Here is a 6,000-nt window from a genome sequence, read left to right as displayed (position 1 = left end):
ACCTTGGAGGTCTGAGGGGCCATCCGCTCTGTGCTGCTCTGTGCCGCTCTGTGCTGCTCTGTTCATACATGCCTAAGCTTTCCTGTGACCTCGCTGACCTGTGCACATCTAAAAAGCTCCTAATGTGTGAAGCAAAATGGCTTCTGTGTTTGAGGAAAGGCTTAGTGAGAAGAATTGTTGTTACCTACAACTTTATGGCTCGTCTTTAAAAGTGTGTAAGGGCAGCAGTTAAAAAAGCTCTGGTTGCTTTCTAACATACGTGCGTCTCACACCTGCACAGGTGCAAACTCCTGAAGGCTCAGAAGAAGCTCAGTATGCAGGGAAGCGTATCTGCACAGGATATGAAAGTACATGAAACGCTTAAGTAGTACACACATATACAGATAAGATAACATCATGTTTACATGTGAGTACACAAACTGAGCTAGAGATGAAAGGAGAGATAAGGCTGTCATGTGGTCCGTCTGCAACCGCCAACACGTGTTGGCATCATGGCCACCATGAAAGCAAGAAGATCGCTTTGTAAGAAATGCTGACAGGGAGCAAAGCCTCATTATGACCCCTGCCTCGTGCCACAGCAGCCTGGTGTTCAGACCAAACCTTTGACATCTCTGCCTTGACTCCTATGCAAGGTAAACGCTCTGTCCTTGAATATGAAGCGCTGACGTGCTGAGTGCAGCGCCGGTGCTGAAACCCATTTTGCAGAGTGAAATAGTGCAGCGCTTTGTCCAAATATTTGCTCAGGGTCCCGGCTTCTTACGACACGTGGCATTGACATTGACTTTGGGTCCTTGTTTTGGGATCGTTAAAGGCCAATTTGTCAGCGTTCAAGAGTGAGATAAGTTTCAAGGGGCCTCACATCTGGACCTTTTGTGTTTTAACAACGTCCCACTTCCTCTTGTAGAAACCTGAAGTACATATATAATGGGAAGGCCACGTTCCACAGCCACTTGGTCTGGATGCCTTAATGTGATGGGACGTTCCCTTCTTGCTTCCCTTCTTCCGTCGCCCCTTTTAATGATAATAATCGCGAGCCGTAATGAGTTAATGTAATTATCATGTGTGTGCCGAGGGGCTGCAGCAGCGCGTCATGAGAGGAAGCCGGGTGTGTTTAATGTGAGCAGAGATGGAGAGACAGGCGAGAGGAGAACGGGGTCTGCTCTGGCAATCAGTCACTGGGAGGGCAGCTTGATTAAAGGAAATGGCCACAGTGGAAACTTTCTGCGTGTGTGTGTGTGTGTGTGTGTGTGTGTGTGTGTGAGAGAGAGAGAGAGAGAGAGAGAGAGAGACTGTCCACTGTTAAAGCTGTCCACAAAAGGTTTGTCTGAGTTGTGTTTTCAGTCTGTCTGGGTGACAGAAATGGCAAAACAGATGCAGAAACAATCAGAGGCGAGTTGGAGGATGTTTTCACTGCCACTTTGTCCGCCCTCGCCTCGTGATTGCACATCAAAGTCGGCGACGGAGCGTAAAAGCGCCTGTAATTGATTTTTATTGTCCGACTCCTTAGAGCAGTTGTCTCTGGCTCTGGCCTCTGGCTGCAGAGGAGGTGAGAGGCCAGACAGCCTCAGAATAGATCCGTTACTGCTGTTTGTACCGTTTATGTGTATCACTCGCACTGCACGCACACGTACACACACAAGTACACACACGGAAAGTTTCCACTCATTTTACTCATTTCCTTTAATCAAGCGATCACATCCTTAAATTCAGGGCCTGATTGTTTTTCCACATTTCAACTCATGGTCGTTCACTCACCGGCCCAAAAAACACTTGGATTTTGCTTCTGTGATTTTACAGATATGTTATGGCTGCAGATAATCGCTTTCATTATCAGTCATCTATCCATTTTCCTGTTTGTTTTGGAAAATGTAAGTGAGAGTTGCCAATATTCAGTTAAAAAAAAGTTTTTTGAGTGATGTGAAACAGAAATGAGGGAAATCCTCATATTTCAAAGGCCGGAAGCAGATAAATAATTAACTAACATATATATCCAACTCGACAATTTCTTCTCTGCTTATCAATTATGTTGTTTGGGCATCTTGGCTTCTCTTGGCCCCCCTGCAGGGATGTGTCGACACACATTGACCCATGGGTAAGGGAAGTGAACGATGCACTGTCAGGGTGACTATAGGCTCACACACACACACACACACGCACAGGCACACACACACTCCCTGCGGTGTGTTTGCTCTGAGCAGGCAGAGGGGCAGGCCTCGGTCTCACAACTGACTGATTTACAGTTTGCTGCCGTCAGTCAAACAGCTGACAGATGGGGGACGAGGCTGCAGCCCTCCGCCACGCCGTCGCCGCCCGGAGATGCTTTGGGGGCAGGAATGCTGAGCGCTGCTGCTGCTCTGTATGTTTGCTGGGAAGGTTAATAGCTGCAAAAACATGCACTCATGTCACACGCTGCACCCAAATAAGCACAAAAACAAGAACAGAGTCGTTTGCTATGAAGAAAAAACAGAAGCTGACATCATCTGGACTGCAGATCTAGTGAGATTTATAAATGTTGAGTCATATTTCTGGCTGCTCGCACTGTGGGACTTGACCTGTTACTGGTTTTAGCTGTTCTTATAAAGGGATCTTTTAGTTTTTCACTGGCAGAGATCCAATTTGGGGTCGGACCATTTGACTGCCCATGTTCCACTAAGCAAATATTTCATCCCAAAGCCTCCATCACCACTCCAGTAATGTTATAAACAAAGATGAATGATAACAAACTTATTATACATTCCAGGTTACTTGTGTTTTCATGATTTATTTATGATTTATTATTGATTTCATTGATATTGCTGGAAATCCACAATACTGCACACGATTTCTAGACATTTTTATTGATTTGTTTTCTGCTTTTCCAGTGTAAAGTTGGATAAAGTTTATTTTACCAAGGAATAAAAGAAATCAGAGCTATGATTACTGTGAATTCTGCTTTACAGCTATAGGAGCTCTAAATTTGTAAAAGGTTCAAAGGGTTTTTAACGTCAGAATTAACAATTAAATCGCTTCTTTTACTGAAACTGGATTGTGTGCTTTTTCATTGACATGTTTTCATAATTCCTATATAGTATAGTTTATAGTTGTTTATAGTTGTTTATAGTTGTAATTATTTGGATTTTTGAGTTCATTGAGGAATTTTGCTGTTCATTGTTTAGTAAGAAGACTAAAGTAGATTATTTAAAATGTCCTAAAGTTAAATCACAACAGAGAGACTTTCTGCTCAGGCGTTGTGAGAGGCAGCTGGTCTTCACATGGGCCCTTGTTTGGGTTTAGCTTGGCCCTTCTCATCACGGGGGTCCCTATGGGTTTAGTGTAAAAGAAAACAGCAGCGAAGCAAACTGGGATTCATTTACTCAGGCTAAGGTTAAAGAATAATCAGCAGAATCAGATAAACGCTGCCTGACCAAGCAGGGATTCTTCTTCTACATCTGCTGAGGAGGTTCTGCTTCTGCCTGCATCTGTTTGCAGGAATATTCTAAATGTTCCTATCCCCAGTGTTGATGATATATTTTGAAAGGGTGGGAGATCGGTCAGGATGGAACCCATTCAGGATCCAGGTCCAGGAGCAGATCCAGGAGCAGATCCAGGAGCAGATCCAGGAGCAGATCCAGGACTTTGATCCGTTGCCTCTGTGAGATGTGAGGCTTTTTTTTACATATTTTAGTTTTCTTTAGAAGCTTGGTCAGGATGGGTCAACCGTACAAGTGGAACTTGGATCGGAGATGAAATTGAAACCATTCCTTTACTCTTACAGATGTAGAGCAACTGCAATTTGCAATTACTGCATCGCAAACATCAAACCACCCGGTGTGGACGTATGAAACCCGAACCCATCCAGGAGCAACAAACACACTGTTACACACACAACCTGTGAATGTGAAGGGAGAGACTAATTTTCTCCTAAAGGAGCTGTGGGGGGTTTTGTTTCGCCCAAATGGAGTCGGATTCCCACAGGTCTCCGGGGGGCGGGGGGAGATTGGAGGACCCAGGTCGGGGTCTAACAGAGCCTGTAGGTCCCAGCAGGTCCCGGCACTCCTAATCCCTGTGATTAACCTGCCTGCCAGCCTCTCATCATCAGCTTCCTTTGTCCCTTCGCACACCCCCGAACGTCCCCTCTGTCATTAGACTCATCGCATGCTTTTTCATTTTCTCACGGACTTATTGTCTCCTGCAATTTCTCTTTCCTTCTCACTGGAGCCATTCATAAAAACAGGAAAATGTGTGTGTATTTTGGATTCACGTTTGCTGACCCATTAATGAGCATATTGCATGTAAATGGCTGAACACTTAGATTAGGTTGGGTCCATCTGATCATGACCTATTTTACGACCAATAAAGAAACAGACCTGGGGATGTACAGTATGTGATCTTGTCAAAAAAAGGAAGAAAATATTTATGTTGTCATGGAAACATCCCACCTTTTAAATAGATAGCTTACCTTACAAACGTCGGACAGGAGCATCCCAGTTGAGAAAACGACAAACTGTCCATTTATAGCACATCCTGTGGCTCTGGCTCTGTTTTGTCCGTTGACACGCGGTGCGGCGCAGAGAGGATGGGTGCGGGGGTGGACCAGGCTCCCGAGGAGGGAGAGGGGAAACACCTTGTGACCCTCTTGTTCCTGACAAACTACTGGAGGTGTGTGGAGTCAACAAGGATGGAAGAGCACAGATCAGCGCGGGACAGCTGCTGCTGTGTGCTGTGGGTGGCAAACATTTGCCATCTTTGTTTTCACGCCCAAAACTGTTTTATTGGCGATATGTGAGCATAAAAAACCTTGTGATCAGTAATTAACTTAACAAAGCGCCAATATGAACAAAATAGCGGCCACAAAACATTTTCATTTGCAATATAAAAACAAGTGAGACAGTTTATTGTCCCGTCCTCACTGTGTTGTTTTTCCGTCTTGGCAGGGACGCAGTAAGGAGGGCAGATCAGAGATAAACACTGATTTCTGTTTCTCGTGGCAACAGCAACAACAAACTTGTAGATATTGCTGTCGTTTTGTCTGCCTGGACCTTGTTTGGGTTCTGATACGGCTGTCAAACGCGATTGTCTTGCACACACAGACAGCAGATAAACACTCTGCTCTATTTCAGCCATCCAAGGAAAACTCACACACACTCACACACACACACACACACACACACACACTCACACACACACACACACACACACACACACACACACACACACACACACACACGCACACACACACACACGCACACACACACACACAGACTGACACTATGTAAGGGGAACACACTCTGCTTTTTGTTATGTCATTTCTTGTTTACAGTGTAATACAGTAGGGAGTGTGCAGTGAATGATGCCAAATTTGCAAAAGTTGAGATTGCCACTGCATCCAGTAAAACAAACATATATATGATGAACTCATTGGCTTTTACTTCTGTTTTACTTCCTGTTCATATATGAGGAAGTACAAGCACAAGGCGAGCAAATGGTTTGTTCATATCAGATCAGAGAGGGTTTTCTAGATGGGGCAATTAAGAGACCTACATGGCCTAAAACAGCCTGTCGTCACTCAGCGTGCACAGCCACACTGCAGCAAGGCGAGTATAGTGGGCTTTTTTGGACATTACAGATCATGAATGAACGAACATGCAGGTCAGATACAAACGCAGACTAAACATGACTAACAGGTGCATTGCTCATTAAGAGAAAAGTGCTTAGGGCGACAAAACAAACAATGGGGTAACCGTATCAACAACAAGCGATTCTTTGGACTGGGTGGTGTCTTTGTCCATTTCAGCACTGAGGCCAAGAGAGGACAGATGTGGGAAACGATAGCTGTTTGTGCTGCAAAGACCTCACGCATCTACTGAGGCTCATACAACACAATGCACTGTGCAGGTTTACGTCGGTCTAGTTTGCGCCATCGCAAAGTGTTGGTCTGTGTGGTTTTGCTGTATTTGTTGGCCTTTGTTTCATAGCGACTGTGTTCTAGATGCAAAGTTGCAGAAGCCCGAGCAGCATGAG

This window comes from Genypterus blacodes, unplaced genomic scaffold (assembly GCF_046128005.1).
Source record: "Genypterus blacodes isolate CSIRO-AG114 ecotype Tasmania unplaced genomic scaffold, CSIRO-AGI_Gbla_v1 ptg000061l_1, whole genome shotgun sequence".
NCBI lineage: Eukaryota > Metazoa > Chordata > Actinopteri > Ophidiiformes > Ophidiidae > Genypterus > Genypterus blacodes.
This window is presented reverse-complemented; position numbering follows the sequence as displayed.